Here is a 17,416-nt window from a genome sequence, read left to right as displayed (position 1 = left end):
ACGGCTCCCCCTGGCTCCTTGCAAAAAGCCATCCTCTGCTCTGCAGGAGAAGGTGGCGGCAGGTAAAGCACTCACACCTCCAGGCCGAGGAAAACGCAGGTGTCAGCAGAACAGGTGCAAAGGAAGAACAGAAAGCACTGCCTGTGTCTGCTGCAAGGTGAGCAGAAACACAAAGACCCAAATGCTCTTGTGTACGAGCAGGCACAAGCCAAGAGCAGAGCGTAAGCCACCCCTGAACACCCTTTGCTTTCCTGTGCACAGCTCTGATACAAGCCACAGCCCAGAAAAATATGGATTTAATACCTCTTGACTTTTTAAATGCACTCACCAATCTAAACTAACTAAAGCTCTCAAGCTTGCTGCAGGACAGGGCAGGGTAGCCCCTGGGCATCGGTGCCTGCGGTGCCCCAGGCAGGGCACAGGGAGGGTGGCACCAACAAAGCACCCAGGAAATGATAGAACTGAAACCAAGAGGCAGAGATGCGCTCTCCCATTCAGCCATTCCTCCATCCAGGCTCACCCACACGGTGCCTGAGGGTTACAGCAAAGCCTGGTGCTGTTAAACTTCCCCTGGGGGATGCAGACACAGCGAACGCTCCCTTCACAGGGTGAGGTGGTAGGGCATGAAGAAAAGCTTTCTCTCCACTCCCCAAGGCTGCTGCTATTCCTGGGGCAGCTCATCTGCATTTCACAGCTCCAGTCCTTCTCAAAAGGAGTGTTTTTCATGCTCTGAAAGGAGTACTAGAGCTATGTCCTGCCATATGTCCTGCTACCTGCCCAGCAGATGTCAGGGAGATAAATCTTCTGCTTCAGCAGAGGCACCTGTGCAAGGAAGGGAGGTGGGAACCTTCAACTGCTTCTGTACCCAAATCTGCCCTTGGGACACCCAAAGCCCCGTTCTGGCCTAGAAATTGGCCCAGTTCTGATCTCTCAAACCAGTTCTGGATCTCAAGGCACACCTCTTTCCTTGGGAGCTTAACCCAGATAAAGTGAGAACCCCAGATCCAAAAGTGCCCAGGGCACCAGTGCAAGGACCAGCCAGGATCAGCCCCAGGACTTCACAGCCATTTCCAAGAGGGTTTGAAGAGCCCACCTAATCATGAAAGAGTACCTTGCAATGGAAAAGGGTTTGATTGGAGACTTATGGGTCTCAAAAAGATTCCAACTTTTGACCAAAAGTTGCTTCTTGCAAAGGAATAATTCTCAGCAAGCCCCCACTATTGTTGTCTGCCCTTAACCACTGGCATGAGGCCTGTCTGTTGAGGGGCTTGGGGATCTTTCCTCCCTCCCTGCAGGGAGGGATTACAAATCCACCAGCAGACCAGACCAGGCATCAGCATTCCCAGGTGAATCCCCAGCAAAGAGGGAGAGGTGGTGCAGGAGCCATAAATCCCTAGAGAGGAAACCAGCTGCCTGTGGTGAGCAAGGTGCTCAGTCAGCAAGGACCAACGGGCTGCACCGACTCCTCTGTAAACTGGAAGCAGCAAATAAAACAAATCCAGGCAAATATCGGCAAACAACTCCTTACACAGACGCTTTTCAAGTAGGGGCAGTCAGCAATGCTGCAAATAGCTGGGGAGGTCTCTCGGGCTGCAGCACACCTGGAAAAGTGAAAGGCAGCAGCACTGCACCTCCTCTTGCTTGTCCAGGGCAGGAGAAGGCAGAAAAGCCCAAGGGAGGAAGGCTGGATGCAGAAGGAAAGTTAAGACTGAGCAACCCAGAGGCAAGGGAAATGAGCTCTGAAACATAGAACCGTAGTGAAATGTATGGACAAGGATCAATTATTCCGAGTGACTCAGAAGTTACTAAGAATGGTCAGATAAAATCAATTGTGAGGACTGGAAATCACCCCAAATTTTGAAACTGTCCCACTCCAGGATGTGGCCTGAAGGCAGGATCCTCCCCAGGGACAGAGATGCAGGAGGTGCTGGTACAGAGACACTTACATCAGGAGGTTTATAACCTACAGGTCTACACTGCTCTGGGAGTAATAAAGGACTCCTGACCTCCTGCTTCTGATAAAACCAGAGGGAAAGACCCATTTGTACTCTAGAAAGCTCCTGTGCTGCCTCCCCTTCTTGTCCCTTCCTACAGTAAGTCTAGACCCTTTAGCAAAGCACCTCTATTGCACCTATTTATCATGCGCAAAGCACAGTGCAGTGTCAGGCAATGCTCCAGGTCACTATTCCCTGCCTGTGGAATGACGATGGCCCCAAAGCTGAAGCTGCCCAGCGTCCTCCTTTCTGAGCTGCTCCTGCCCAAGAGCATCCCTGGCTCACCTCACCCTCCGGGGCAGAGGGACTGCACGTGCTCCTGCAGGAGCAAACAGCACAGCCGCACGCACAAAATGCAAACTGATGAGTTTTAATTCAATGCTCTGCAAATCTCGTTCTTCACCAAATGCCACACGCTCAGGTCACCAGCATCACGGGAGGTTACAAGGAGTGTGTGACTACCCCAAGCACGACTGGCATCAGGAACCAGGGAGGCACTGCCCAAGCCCGGTATCACTAAGTAAGGCATACAAGCCGCTGGCAATGCGCACAGCTCGGGGTCAGCTGTGAGACCCCGCACACAGCCCGAACCAGGGGTCAGGTAACAGAAACCCCGCACACAGCCCGAACCAGGGGTCAGCTGTGAGACCCGGCACACAGCCCGAACCAGAGGTCAGCTGTGAGACCCGGCACACAGCCCGAACCAGGGGTCGTTTCCAAGCTCTGGCCCGCGGACAGCTCCAGTGCAGCAGGTGGGGCCGGGCAAGGACCGAGCCTCTCCCGCAGCCGCTCAGGGCTGCCCCAGGGACGGCGGCCCCAGCCCGGCAGCTCCCGGCCACCGCTCTTCTAGTCCCCAAGCCCTGGCGGCTTAGGAAGTTCTCCCAACTTCCCAAACAACGCAGAGAACAGCCTTGTTTTCCTGCATCTACCGACATGGACGCTCGTACTCCCGCAGCCCCGGGAGCGCCCGTTCCCACGCCGGAGCACGGGGACACCTGTGCAAAGCTCATTCCGGTGAAGAACCCCGAGTGGCACCGGTACCGAACGGTACCGGCACCGAGCGGTACCGACTCCGAGCTGCACCGGCACCGAGCGGCACCGAGCCGCAGCACCATCAGCACCGGGGCCGCTTCCCGCGAGTCCCGCACCGAAGGCCCGGCTGCCTCCGGCCGCCGCCTCACAGGTGGATGCAGCATTCCCCAAAAACTCCGCCGGAGAACGCTCCGGGGCTCGGCGCGGCTCTGGAGCGCCAGCCGGTCAGCACCGACCGGCGCCGCGGGGGCACGGCCGCTCCCGGCGGGGCGAGCCCGCATCCCGGCTCCATCCGCACCAGCCGGCACCGCCCGAACCGCCCCGGCACCGCTCCCAGCAGTACCGGATCCTCCCGCCGCCGCACTGGCACCGGGACTGACGGACTCTGATTCCTCTGCAAACTTTCCCGCAACTCCCATCAACAGATCCCCGCAGCCGACCCCGCGCGAGCCGGCGGGTCGGTGCCCGGTACCTTGGAGTGTGGCCGGAGCCTCGGGGGCGATAGGCAGAGCCTCCGGGCCGCTGCCTCGGGCGGCGAGCCCGCTCACCGGGCGGGGGGCGCCGCTCCGGTGCGGGTCCGGGACCGCCGCAGCCGCAACTCCGTCCCGCTGCTCCGTGAGCCCAGGCCGAGTGCGGCGGGGGGCGGCGGGCGGGGCCCGGCCGGGGCCGCGGCTCCTCCCCGGCAGCGCCATTGGCTCGGCCGGGCTCCGCAGGGCCGCCCCGGCCCCACCGGCCCCGGCTCGACAGCCCACGGCCTCATCACCGCCCCCGGCCCCATGATCCCCGGCTCCACAGCTCCCGGCCTGGCCCCACCGCCCCCGGCCCCACCGCCCCCCGCCCCACAGCCCCCGGACCCCGCAGCTCGGGGCTCAGCAGACCTGTCCGGTCTGGCCGCCACCCTGGGGACAGGTTTGACACGGGCAGAGAGCAACCGGACACGAGGAGACGTCTTTGAAGGGAAAGAAGGGAGATTTGAATCAGGTGTCTGGAGAGATTCCTCCCTGTGACGGTGGGGAGCCTGGCACACAGTGCCCAGAGAACCGGCGGCTGCCCCTGGATCCCTGGAGGTGCTCAAGGATAGCTTAGCCGGGACTTGGAACTGAATGGTCTAGTGGAAGGTGTCCCTGCCCAACTTAGGGGGTTGGAATGGGAGGATCTCAACTACCCCTTCCAACCCAAGCCATTCTGCGAGTCTGTAGTTTTCCCCAAAGTGAAAATAGAAGGATGTGCATATCTGATTTGCAGGGCAGAGGCTGTGAAGGGTATCACAGTCACCAGGGAGAGCATACTTCCAGACTCTTTACTTTTGCACATGACACACACATTTTAATTCCCTAGATTTATGGAGTGAGCATGCCTGGCACTGCAGGCGCCCACCACGCACAGCACGTGGGGACAAGTGGGAGGCAAGTCTATGCACGGGCAGGAGCGCTTCCCCAAAGCAGCAGCTGGAGCACAGCAAACGCCACGGGAATGGGATGGGTTCCGCTCCCGTCACAGGGAACGGGATGGGTTCCGCTCCCGTCACAGGGAACGGGATGGGTTCCGCTCCCGTCACAGGGAACTGGATGGGTTCCGCTCCCGTCACAGGGAACTGGATGGGTTCCTCTCCCGTCACAGGGAACGGGATGGGTTCCGCTCCCGTCACAGGGAACGGGATGGGCTCCGCTCCCGTCACAGGGAACGGGATGGGTTCCGCTCCCGTCACAGGGAACTGGATGGGTTCCGCTCCCGTCACAGGGAACTGGATGGGTTCCTCTCCCGTCACAGGGAACGGGATGGGTTCCTCTCCCGTCACAGGGAACGGGATGGGTTCCGCTCCCGTCACAGGGAACGGGATGGGCTCCTCTCCCGTCACAGGGAACTGGATGGGTTCCTCTCCCGTCACAGGGAACGGGATGGGCTCCTCTCCCGTCACAGGGAACGGGATGGGCTCCTCTCCCGTCAAAGAGAACGGGATGGGCTCCTTTCCCATCAGAGGGAACGGGATGGGTCCCTCTCCCGTCACAGGGAACGGGATGGGCTCCTCTCCTGTCAAAGGTTGGTCCCAGCCCCAGGGGAGGCAGCAGGCAGTCTCAGGGATTTTGAATGTGCAATGCAGCAGTCTGAGCCACTGTTCTTTTGCTACCAGATACCTCTGGTACTCTGGTGCCAGGGGCCTCACCTCAGTGATGAAGTGGACTTTAAATCACCCTCTATCACACAAACATTAGAAATAAAAAACTTCACCACAAATTTTCCATTTCCAGCTTAATCTGCTTGACAGCAGTTTTACAAACTATCTGAGCTTCATGATCCTGCTTGGCTCTTTAGCTGTAAAAAAAAACCTACTAAGGATCGTTTAAGCCATGCAAGTAAGCCTCCAAAATTGACACAAACTCTTTAGAGATGCCACCTGGAGTCTCAGATACTTCAGTGCTAAGAAGGGCAGATCAGACAATATTTGCAACGATGCAGCTACCATTAAGGGAAGAACTGGTTCTTAAATCCTTTCCTCACATTTTTTGGGGGATTGTATAATTCCCCATGCTCACTGGCAATAAACAGTAAACAATAAATAAAACAACAGTAAATAAGACAATAAACTGGCACAGGCACAAGAAATGTTGGAAGTTATGTTGAAAACTCAGATTTTGCTCTATCCCAGCACCCTTCAGGGCTCAGGAATATATTTCTTGGCCCTGAGCTGGGCTAACTTTGGAACAACCCAAAACACATCAAAACAAGGAGCTGTAAAGCAGCAGCTGTGATTGATTAATCACAGTAGTGAAGCTGAAGGGTTTGATCATTCTCATAAGCTCTTTAAAATCTTATTCTCCAAAGAAGGAGAGGTTACCACAGAAATGGAACAAAGCAAATCACAAACAGGAGCTGATTCCTTCCTGGAAAGGCTCTGGACATGCTGTGTGCCCAGCTCCTGTGTGCATTCACAGCTCAGTGCCTGCACATCAGAGCCACCAAAGGACACTGCACAACCTGCCCAAGCACATCAGCAGAAGGACTGGGAGCAGGTCACCTTGTCAGACAGGAGGATTACTGCAGGGAGCTGCACCTTGCACCTTAAAAATCTACTTTCTATCTCATTCTCATGTGGTGAATGCCACATACTCCAGGGAACATCGTTCCAGGCCTTCCCCTGGAACAGTTGGACATCAGCCTGTGGATTCAGAGTGAATTCTGAAGAAAGGAGAAACGCTACTTCACTGTGTGGTGCAGCAACATCTGGTGTTCCTGATGGCATTTTCTATTTCCCCTTCCTCCCTCGGCCTATACAGGGCTCTTCAGATTCCATTGCCTGCTCTCTCAGGCATGAGGGAATGAAGAAGGAAGGGCAAGGGCACAGTTACTTCCCCTGTTTATCAGAGACATCCTTGCAGCAAACCCTGCCTGAGCTGGGACTTCATTTTCATAGGGACGTGGGACAAACAGAGCAGCCACTGGTGCAAGATGAAAGCTACCTGCAGTTCTGTGCCACTCCTTCCCCAAATCCAATTCCTGTCTGCATGAAGAGCAGAGATGGCAGATGGAAGCAGAGCACAAAGCAGCGCTGGTGCTGGGCACAACAGCTCCTGGGTTTAGCTGGAAGGAGACAGAGGCTTGAGAAAACTTCACATCAAATGTCCCAGAGCCTGTGGCCGTGAGCACATGTGGGGCTGCCCAGGTGTGATGCAGGAGTCACCGAGCTGTGCCCAGGAGCTGCTGCCAGCATCCCTCCCTGTGCCTGTGCCACCTCTCAGACCCTCTGCTGCTGCTGATGCACTTGGCGCTTCTTTCCTGACATTCAGCGGTGGGAGCAGGGCAGGCAGCAGCAGGTTCTCTGCAAAACAAAGTTTGCCGAGTGTGTTTAAAATATTCTGTGCCTCTTCACCGAGGTTTGTGGGTCCTCCTGCTGCCTCGTGCTGCTTGAAACAGCCTGAAGGAGTGGCTGGCCCTGGCTCCATCACACTGCTAAACTTGCCCGCGGGATGTCCCTGGATAAGTTACAGTGATTTCATCAGCTCGTCCCCAACTGCAGTTTTTAATCCTCGGGATAACAAAAGGCTGATCCACAGCCGCCTCCCAGGATCCCAGGCCCTGGCAAAGCACCGTTAGCTCTGTGCTCAAACTGCAGCACCCAGGGAGTTTGAACAAAGAGCCCCAGGCAGTCCTAGCCTGAAACACCGGGAACAATGCCATGGCTCCCAAGGAGGGGAAGATGTTTGGAAATGCAATTTCCGAGGTCACCTTTCATGATCCAGGCACAGCACAGAGCCCGAGTGCTCCTGCTGACAGGCACAGCCAGCGCTGGGACTTCCCGCAGTGCCGGAACAGGGGTGCCCCATTTCCAACAGGTCCTGTCCCTCCTCCGCCGTCCCACCCCAGCAGCAGCTGCCCACCGGCCTCTCTAGAGGGATTCAGTCTCGGAGGAGGGCAAGGCTTGGTCCACTAATCTCAGAGGCTGAAATAATTTTATGCTTTCTTTGAGAAATCGTTCCAGCAAAGCCTGGAAGATGCAGCGAGCCCAGACAGAAACATATTTCCCTTGTGGTTGTGCTGCTGCCTGACTGCCAGCACACAGCCAGGCTATTTGTGCCTCACTGGGCAAAACCCAGTGAAGTGTTTAACTTGACAGCGGGAGCGTTTCTCCGGAGGATGGCACCTCAGCTGACCCCAGCACGGCTCCAGCCCCTGTCCATCCCCTCTCCATCCCCTCCCCAGCCCCTCCCCATCCCCTCTCCATCCCCTCCCCAGCCCCTCTCCAGCACCCACTCTTGCTCCCAGGCGTTGCCGCCCCTGCCCCAGCTCCGCTGGCTCCTTGCTCCTGTCCAACACCCCACACTTCTCCCCTGCCGCCTTTTTGGCTGCTGCACAAAGTTCCGAGTTGCTCCCACCCCTCACCAAGGTGAAGCCCAGGCATGGGGAGATGATTGAACCCCTCAAGCAGAAATATTGACTCCTGTACAGGAAAACCATGGGCTTTAGCCCAAGCTGAGCTGCATCCTGAAGCCTGTAAATAGCAGCTTCCCTTGCCTGTGACTCACTGAGCATCGCCAGTGGCCCAGTTTCTCCTCTGGCTCAGAAAGCCGGGACCAGCCTCTGCCCACGCCACCAGCGTCAGTCTGGAGGCACAGAGCAGTGTCACACCGAAGGAACAGGTACAGCTGCTGCTGCAGCCCCCAGGAGGGGAGAGAGTGAGCAAAGGGCTCTTAGCAGCCAAAGTATCTCAAAAGCTCCCTGATGGCTGAGCCCAGGTGTAGGAGCAGGAGGTGGGATGCAGATGCAATCTGCCAGCCCTGAGCAGCAGGGCAGACATGAAGATGCGCTCCTGGTTTGCTCTCCCTGCCTCTGCTGCAGTGCTGCCAGCACAGGGAATGCCTGGGGCTTTGGGCAATCAGGCTGGTGGCTATCAGTTGTCTGCCAGGACAGCCCACAGCAGTGGGAGATGCAGAGCAGCTGGGGGGACAGGGACCCCAGGGCCCCCAAGCCAGGGGTGGTGGCAGCCAGGGGATGTTGAAAGGAATTGCCCATAGCTAGCCCAGAGAAAGAAGTCTCAGTCAGAGGAGACAGTTTGCACTGTCTCCATAGGGGCAGAAAGGGAAGTTCCCTCCTGGAAGCAAATTTCTACCCTCTTGATTTGGGCCCCAAAACATGTGGCATCAGAAGCAATTTCCATACCCACCCCAGCCTCATGTGCAGGGCTTTCTACCTGGCTATAAATAGTTTCTAGCACTGCTGAGCAAGGATTAATGACTTTTCTAATTATACCAACATTAGCTGGTGACAGGGGAATGATACTGTGCAGATGTCTGAGCCCACTCACCCAGCACGGCTGGATTGCTCTGTGCAAAACATACCTGTATGTCACCTCATAATTTCAGAGAATACCAAGTCACAAGTGCAGGAAAGAAAAAAAAAGAAAAGGGTCTTTCTCAATATTAAATAAGAGACATCTGGAAACCATAAATACTCCAAGTTCCTAAAAGGAATCCAATCAGCCTTGGGTGGCATCTCACAGAGCTGCAAATCCATGTAAACATTACCTATGCTTTGTACCTTCTCACAGTGCCACTCTGCAGCGTACAGACCTGATTCACATTGACTTTAAATTGGATTGCCTTCTTTACCAGGCATCTGCTTGCTTTGTCCTACTGAAAAGGGGCACTTTTGCATTTTTCACATGGCCTGCCCAGCCAGGATGCCTGCACCCTCACACTGTCACACACCATTCAGCCACTTGTGGCAGTCCTGGCAGACCCAAGCTGGAAACCAGCTGTCCTTTGTCCAAACAGTTCTTTTCCGTACAACTTGCTAATAATGCACTCAAGAATTTCTGTAGAAGGGCTCTTACTTCAGAAAATGCTAACAACAGGAAAGCACTTCTTGCAACACCTGATGGAGGTTTCAGCCCTCCTTCTGTGGTTTAAGTTTTATCATTTATGGCAGCATGAACAAGGTGCAGTTTTGAAGGGGAGTACAGTATTTCAGTGCCAAAATAACTTTCTTTTTTTGAACAGTGGATGGATATGGCAATAAACATTTTCTCCTGAGGCTATGGCAGGTGCAGGGGAGGGAATAGAGAAATCTTATAAGTGCCTAGCAAGTAGTTCTGAAACAATAGATGAAATAGAGATGTTAGCATATTTTGATATAGATGCTGAAAACAGTCATGTTAAGGTTTGAGGCCTCTTCCTTTGTTTAGATGATACCAAATGCCACAAATACCAAAGAACCAACAGACATCCTGTCCCAAGGATGGCAGGAAAGGTCTGAAGATAAGGGTTACAGATAAGAAAGCCATAAAACATGGTAATTTAGTAGTTCCTATAGGTTGCATGCAAATATTAGGAAATTAGTATATTGTATTAGATTGGTTATTGGAAAATTAGAATATTCATTGTAGAAGAATACTTATTATATTGTGAATGGGAAATTGCTCTCTTATCTCTTCTCTGCTCTCTTATCCCTTACCTCTCTTCTCTTCTCTCTTATCCCTTAGCTCTGATCTCCAAGCTCTCTCTTGCTCTCTCTCACCCCCTTGCTCTTGTCTCTTACTCTCCATGCTCTACACTCTTTCTTATACCCACACCCTCATAATAGACTGCAAACCTGAAGAACAGATAATAGTAAGCTCTTGAGTCTGTCCAGCAACTGTCCAACAACCAACCCCCACAGGCAGGTGCATCGTTTGCCTGGGAAAATTACTGGAAAACTTTACAGCCAAGGAACACTTATCTCAGCAATGCAGCACTGTGGGTTCCACCTGCAGGACCCCAGCAATGAGGCAGGGGACCCCAGCTCCTCTCTGCATCCCATGCTCCAAGATGGGGATTTTCCACCCATTGTACAGAGGCTGAGCCCCTCTCAGCAGACTCTGCACTTCTGACAGAGCTGCTCTTTGCAAGAGCCAGCAGAGGGGAAGGGATCAGGCAGGTTCTTCGGCCCAGTCATTGGGAAACAATCAAAGTCGCTCCTTGAAGCAAACATCTGCCTGTGTGGGGTCCCATTTATGATGAAAACAATTCTATTAGTTCCACAAGGCCATACCTGTATTCTGCAGAGCAGGTTAAAGGAACGATTGTGGGTCTCTGACATCATCACAGGGAAGTCCCTGAGATCTGTGTACCCTGCAGGGATTGTCCCCAGCACCCTCAGAGTGACCCAGCAGCCCAGTGTGACACCAGGACACTGCTCTGCTCTGCCTTGGGACCAAAGAGGCGCAGGGAGACATCTCCTGCACCTTCACCCCTTCATTCCCTGCACCTTCATCCCCTGCACCTTCACCCCTTCATCCCCTGCACCTTCATCTCCTGCACCTTCATCCCTCCATCCCCTGCTCCTTCATCCCCTGCACCTCCATCCCTTCATCCCTCCATCCCCCTGCACTGCTGCCTCCCTTCTCCTTTCCCTGGAGAGCTGCAGCTCACAGCCCTGGCTCTATCACCATATGGCAGCTCCTGTCCTCTGGCTCTGAGGCTACGCTTCATTTCTGTTCCAGCCTTGTCAGAGTGCTCCAGAAACCACTGTCACTATTTTTAGAGGGTTAACAAATATGTCTAGGAAAAAATAATCCACTGGTACGTGACTCCCTTTCAGTCCGACTCTCAACCGACGGCCACAGCATCAGTTCAGGAGCTGTAGAGATGAAATGAGGCTGATGAACTCTGTCTACCCTCACCCACCTGCCCACAGTGAAGGAACATGAGAAAACAGCCAACCTTCTCTTTGGTTGCCAAGGTTTCTCATTTTTATGTATAGTTACATATATTTATAGTGCCCCTTGCTATCAAAAACGAGCAAAGGGAACAGCAGATAAGACAGCCTAGCAGGATTGTTTCTCAACAGAATGTTTTTCACTTTTCCACGAGGCATCAGCAACTCTTTAAAGTCTTTTTATTACATTCTGCATTAGATGCAAAACCATATTTCAAAGACACTTTAACTTTGAAAAAGAAAAATGCAGATTCTGTGCTGTGCCACCTGCAAACAGGGAGGCATGACCCACATTAGAGAAACTTGGGAGGGAAGAGGGCAGGGAAGGAGATGTGGATGAGACCAGGCCATTTAAAACACTACAAAACCAAAAACTCGTGGAAATCGCTGCCTTTCTAATTATAGCTTTTAGGAGAGCTCCCTCACCCTCTCCCTAGTGAGGCTGGGGAGGTCTCAGGTACCTAACATTCTGCATTTAAATCCACGTAGCAAAAATTAACCAGCTTGGATTTTCTGCTAAATAAAATCAACAAAGCTTCCATTATTTTTTGTGCTTTCTTAATTAGTTTGTTGAACCACAAATTACAAATCAAAAGTCTTTTCATCTCCACTCCTTCCAGCACAGAGACTGTTATCATTTCCTGAATTTTCTGGGGATTGACTTTCGCTTTTTTAAAGCATGAAAAGCTTTAACAGCCACAAGCAATTAGTGAAAGGAATAAAGCAGCAGCTTGTATGTCCAGATTAGTTATACCACAGAGAGGCACCGACCTCATTAGGCCAGACTGGGAGCTCTGACAGCTGTGCTCAATCCCAAAAACCAGGACAGGTGAAGAATTTAGCAGCACTTTCTCACTGGCACGAATTGTGTTATCTCTTACTACCTGGGCAGAGAAGAAGCAAAGTGCTGCTGCTGCTGTTTAGGCTTATTCTTTAAAAAATACAGTATTTAGGGCAAATGGATCTTGCCAAGATTCACTCCACAGCGGTAATTAAAAATAATGAAATCTATTATAAATACACTGTATATGCATACAGATAATATATAAATGCATTATAAGTAACAAAAATATGGAAGTTTGGCAAAGACAGGGAGCTGGGGTGAACAGGAGCAGGGGGAGCCCCGGCCGGGGGCGGCACCGGCGATGCCATTCTCGGGACAAACGCGCCACCGCGCGGCTCCGGGACAGAGCCGGGATCCCGAGGGGACAGGGACAGGGATCCGGCGGGAATGGGGACAGGGATCCCTACGGGGACAGGGACCCGGCGGGGACAGAGCCGGGATCCCGAGGGGACAGGGACAGGGATCCGGCGGGAATGGGGACAGGGATCCCTACGGGGACAGGGACCCGGCGGGGACAGAGCCGGGATCCCGAGGGGACAGGGACAGGGATCCGGCGGGAATGGGGACAGGGATCCCTACGGGGACAGGGACCCGGCGGGGACAGTGCCGGGATCCCGAGGGGACAGGGACAGGGATCCGGCGGGAATGGGGACAGGGACAGGGATCCCTACGGGGACAGAGACGGGACCCGGAGGGTACAGGGACCCGGCAGGGACAGGGACACAGGGATCCCTACGGAGACAGGGACCCGGCGGGGACAGGGATCCCTGCGGGGTCAGGGACAGGGACCCGGCGGGGTCAGGGACAGGGATCCCTGCGGGGACAGGGACACAGGGACCCGGCGGGGACAGGGACAGGGACCCGGCGGGGACAGGGACATAGGGACCCGGCGGGGACAGAGCCGGGACCCGGCGGGGACAGGGACACAGGGACCCGGCGGGGACAGGGACCCCGCCCGGGAGCGTCCCCAGCCCGGCAGCAGAAGGCAGCACAGCCCAGGGAAGATGAAATCTGGAAAATCCCCGCTCTCCCCGGGGGGTGGAGCCTCCTTCCCGGGGTGGGGCCTCCCCTTGGGGGCGGGGTCTCGCTCGGGGGCGGGGCCTCTCCCAGCGGGGCGTGGTCTCCTCCCGGTACTGCTCCAGTCCCCAGTGTGCAACCCCAGCAGCGCCCACCGCTGCTGTTCCCCAGCACAGGTACTGCAGGAGGAGCTCCTCTTATTCATAAAGTAAGGTGATCTGCAGGGAATTAACTTTGGACCCCATCCCAAAGCTGAAAGAAAGAGCAGATCAAATTCTGTGCCACTCTGGAAGACACAACAGTGCTTTTCTGAGAGTGAAATTTCAGTATCTGCAGGCAGACAATGAACCTCTTTCATATTTTACAGGATTCTGTCTGTCTTCCTATTAATTCAGTCATCTAATTGCAGACATTCAGGTTTCTATGCTGTAATCTGATATTTTCACAAAAGTGATGCAAGTATCTTGCCATTGAATCCTTTTTACTGGGCGGAAACTGTTCAGGCATTGAGAGATGCTTATCAAAGAGCAGGAGCTCTGTGCTCCCAGCTGGAGCTAAAGGACCTTGTTGGGGAAAAGCACGTGTGCTGGATAAACTGAGGATGCTCTTCTTCTCAGAAGTGTCTCAACCTGTACCACACAGATGCAGCAGCAGCCCAGTGCAAGGGCACTTAGAAGAAGCCCCAGGTAAGACAGGATGACTAAAGACAGCAGAGAACGTGTAGTCACAGAAAACAAGGAGCTTCAAGGATCAGATGTGGCTTGCGAAATGTTGTATAGGGATTTTGGAAGTGACTCAAGTTCTCAGTTGGACCAATCTGTTTGCTCCTGCTAGATAATTGCATCACTTCCATCCCAAGTGAACAGAAGGATAACAGGGCATACCACTGTACCACTGAAGAATAACAGGGAGGGGAAATGAAACTGTTTCAGTTCTCCCGCTGTACAGACTTCTCCAAGAAAATCTCGAAGATTTTCTAAGGCAGAGAGCCCTAGTTTCACAAGAAAGGGAAGTGTTTGGGCCACCAAGGTCAGCAGAAACAATGCAAAACGTCAGAGCCATGAACAGAGCAGGGAGTCGCTGTGCTGGGACTCTCTCAGCCACGCTGCCAAGAGAGGAACAATGGCTTGTACCTCGCCAGCCGAGCACAGATCCCAGACTGCCATCTGGGAATTCCACACTGCTGCTCTCTGTGCTGGCAGCCACAGCCACGGGCAGGCTGATCTGGGAACACAGGATCCCAGGAGGAGCCAAACTCAGCTGAGCCTCTGCTCACTCCAACTCCCTATTCCATCACCTCCAGTCCGTGTTCCTGCCACTGTACCAGGACAAACTGGGAATTCCTCCCAGCTAAAGAAGAATAAAATGTTTTGCATTGGGAGAGCACGTGGTGGGCTGATCTCTGCCATACTTGCCTTGGCAGACGAGCCCTTACCTCACCCAAGCACACACAGTTCCAAACTCCTGCCTGAGCACAGAAATACCCCATCCTGAGACCTGCAGGCTGTTTGGACAAACCACCTGGATTAGGTACCAGCTTTATGCTGGATGGGAAGAAAACACTCAGCAAAAATGGGGCTGAGCACAGCTCCTGCTTCTATCAGAGATACAGGGCAGAGCCACCACTGAAGGTCTAGAGGTGACGCTGTCCTGTGCTCTCAGACACAGGGCAGACCAAAATCTCTGTATCTGCTGATCTCAACCAACTGAACTCCCAGCATCTCTGCCCTGCTGTCATGTGGGATGTGCCTGTCAGGGCCCCGTGAGCTGCAGGCATCAGCCCAGCCATTAATCCTGCCCAGAAAAGCACATTGACCCCTCCATTAGTCCTTCCTGCTGCCTGACCTGCCCATGCCACCAGATGGAGGTCACCATGTCCCACATCTCACAGTGCTCTACATCTCACACCATGTCCCCGCACCATGTCCCCACACCTCACACCATGTCCCTGCACCGTGTCCCCACATCTCACACTGTCCCCACACCCCACACTGTCCCCACATCTCACACTATCCCACACTGTGTCCCCACACCTCACACTGTCCTCACACCTCACACTGTCCCACACCGTGTCCCCACACCTCACACCATGTCCCACACCCCACACTGTCCCCACACCTCACACTGTCCCACACCGTGCCTGCAGCCAGGCTGAGCCCACATTGCCTTTGTGAACAACGCTCTGCCAGAGAGCATTTGGTTGTTCCAACACTGAGTGTTTCACAGCAAGCAAAAGGGACCCAGGAAAATGTTTTTCTGTGAGTAAATGACTGTGAGAAGTGTAAACACTGCACTCAGAGTCCAAGAAGCACAGAGCCCAGTATTACCTGTCCCAGTGTATTGCCAGAGCTGCCTGGGGCAGTGGGCACCTTGCTGCTGCTGTTTGGGCAGCACCACCAGGTTAATGCTCCAAGGGAGGAGAGACACTGCAGCCCTCAGCTATTTGGAAAAAAAGCCACACAGACAAATCACAGAGCTTTTCTTAATGCTGCCATGATATACAAATAAGAGGCTTAAATATAATTATAGGTTGTTTAATCAGTAAGAATAAAGAAATATGTAGTAATTGATGCCATATTTTATAAATATCCTAACTGTTTAAGAAACGGAAAATGTTTTCAAAAGAAATACTTTAGCATAATGATTAAAAAGCCCTTTAATGTGAGTGAGCTGCTTTCTGAAGCCAGTTTTAGATTCAGGCTCATGAACATAAATAGAGTTAATTGCCCTTCTGTGTGAGCTGGATATTAGCACATTCCAGCAGAGAGAGCATTTTCCAAAGTGCCAATTCCAACACATTCCACCCTGTGCCATTTTTGCCTTTCTGCACAGTGCAGAGAACAGGCACATCTGGGCAAGGATTAAGTGCTTGTAGCAGTGAGCCTTGGAGATGGATTGAGACATCAAATGCTGGCCCAGATATTAGCTGGGTATACAAGTGCAAATGTGATTTTTTCTGAATTCACCCCATAAGGGAGAGCACATTGATGTGCAAATGGTGATGGGGAGAAGGGATGCTGGTGGCTCCTTCCCTCTTCCTTCTCAAAAACTGCACTTGCACAGTGGCAGTGCCAGGGGATGATGCTCCTGGTCAAAAAGGGAAATCTTTCAGAGACAGCTTCACAGCTGGCAGCATCCCCAGGCAGGCACAGGAGCAGGAGCTGACACTCCCAGGAGAAGATGCTCGTGGAAAACTGCCAGTGCAGGTTCCCGCTCTCCCCTGGGGTGGCAGCAGCACAGATGCCACTGCAGCAGCCACCCCCCTCTCCCCCTGCCTTCCCAGTTGCTCACTGAGCTCTCAGTCCCACTGTGATCCCGCTGAGGCCACAGGAACAGTGGTAAGGGATGTTCCTCCCCCAGGCCATGCGCACTCTCCAACAAAACCCTGTATTGAGTTATAGATGAGAAATGCAAATGAAAATACAAAACTCTACCCAAAGATCTTACAGAAACAAAGCATCTGCATCTCCAAGAATAAACACCACCTTGGATTTGGTCCTATGGGATGGAAACAGGGAACACTTTGTGTGTAATGCTAAAAATAACAAAAACATCCCATTTGGACATGGCTCTGGGGCACACTGTGCATTCCCAAGTGCCAGACCCCAGTGTGGAGCAGCCCATGCCAATGACCCGTGTCAGGGGCTGCCTCCAGCCCCAGTTCCCTGGGGTTTTGGGTTTCTGCCTTTAATGAGCTGGTGATGAGTGACCCTTGCTCAGCCCTTCTTCCCTCCTGGGCCTTCTGGGAGTCAGGAAGAACCATTTTAAACTAAATTTCCTCTTGGAGATTTTCTGAGGCTTGGGGTAAAGCACACTGTTGAGACAGCACAAATCCCAGCTCCTTGCTGCCTATTCCAAGTGTCTGTCACCACATCAGATGGCCACGCACAAGCACGAGTGGCACTTCTGCCATTCCAAACTCCTGCCCCACCACCAGCCCAGAATCTGGCAAAGGTTACATTTTCCCAGTGACATCAGCCTGCTGCCCAGAGCTCAGCATCAGTAACATGGCTTTTTTGGGGAGGGGTGCAGTGGGGGTATCAGCAAAAACCTGCCTGACATGGGCGAGCCCAGCTTACACTGCAGAGGAAATGCAGCTGCCAGTTCTGTGCTGTGCAGTGACACTGCAGCAGAGCTGAAATGCTGGGATGCAGCATGAGCTCCAGCTGGGTCAGCTCTGCTCAGAGCCAGGCTCTTCTGGACCCTTCCAAGGTTCTGGGTTCTTGGTCACCAGCAGACCGACAGTTTGGGAAGGACAGTAGCGCATTTGGCTCCACGCCTGGGCTGAACACCGCCCCATCCATCAGCAGTTTGGCTTCTCATTCATGTGATGGGCTTG

At 53.5% G+C, this 17,416-nt stretch overlaps 1 protein-coding gene across 2 annotated transcripts in view; it reads right to left on the bottom strand.

Moving 5' to 3' along the window:
- ZMAT4 (zinc finger matrin-type 4) overlaps positions 1–3,673 on the bottom strand; it is a 48,479-nt gene extending 44,806 nt beyond the window's left edge. Inside the window, exon 1 of one of the 2 annotated variants that reach the window (XM_056508824.1) lies at positions 3,499–3,673. The gene's annotated coding sequence lies outside the window, so the exon portion shown is untranslated. The remainder of the gene's footprint in view (positions 1–3,498) is intronic. The other variant, XM_056508822.1, reaches the window with a different exon arrangement.
- Between the last annotated feature and the right edge of the window lie 13,743 nt (positions 3,674–17,416).

Source organism: Oenanthe melanoleuca, chromosome 22 (genome assembly GCF_029582105.1).
Source record: "Oenanthe melanoleuca isolate GR-GAL-2019-014 chromosome 22, OMel1.0, whole genome shotgun sequence".
NCBI lineage: Eukaryota > Metazoa > Chordata > Aves > Passeriformes > Muscicapidae > Oenanthe > Oenanthe melanoleuca.
The sequence above is the reverse complement of the archived record's forward strand: the minus strand, read 5'-3'. Positions and strand labels throughout refer to the sequence as shown.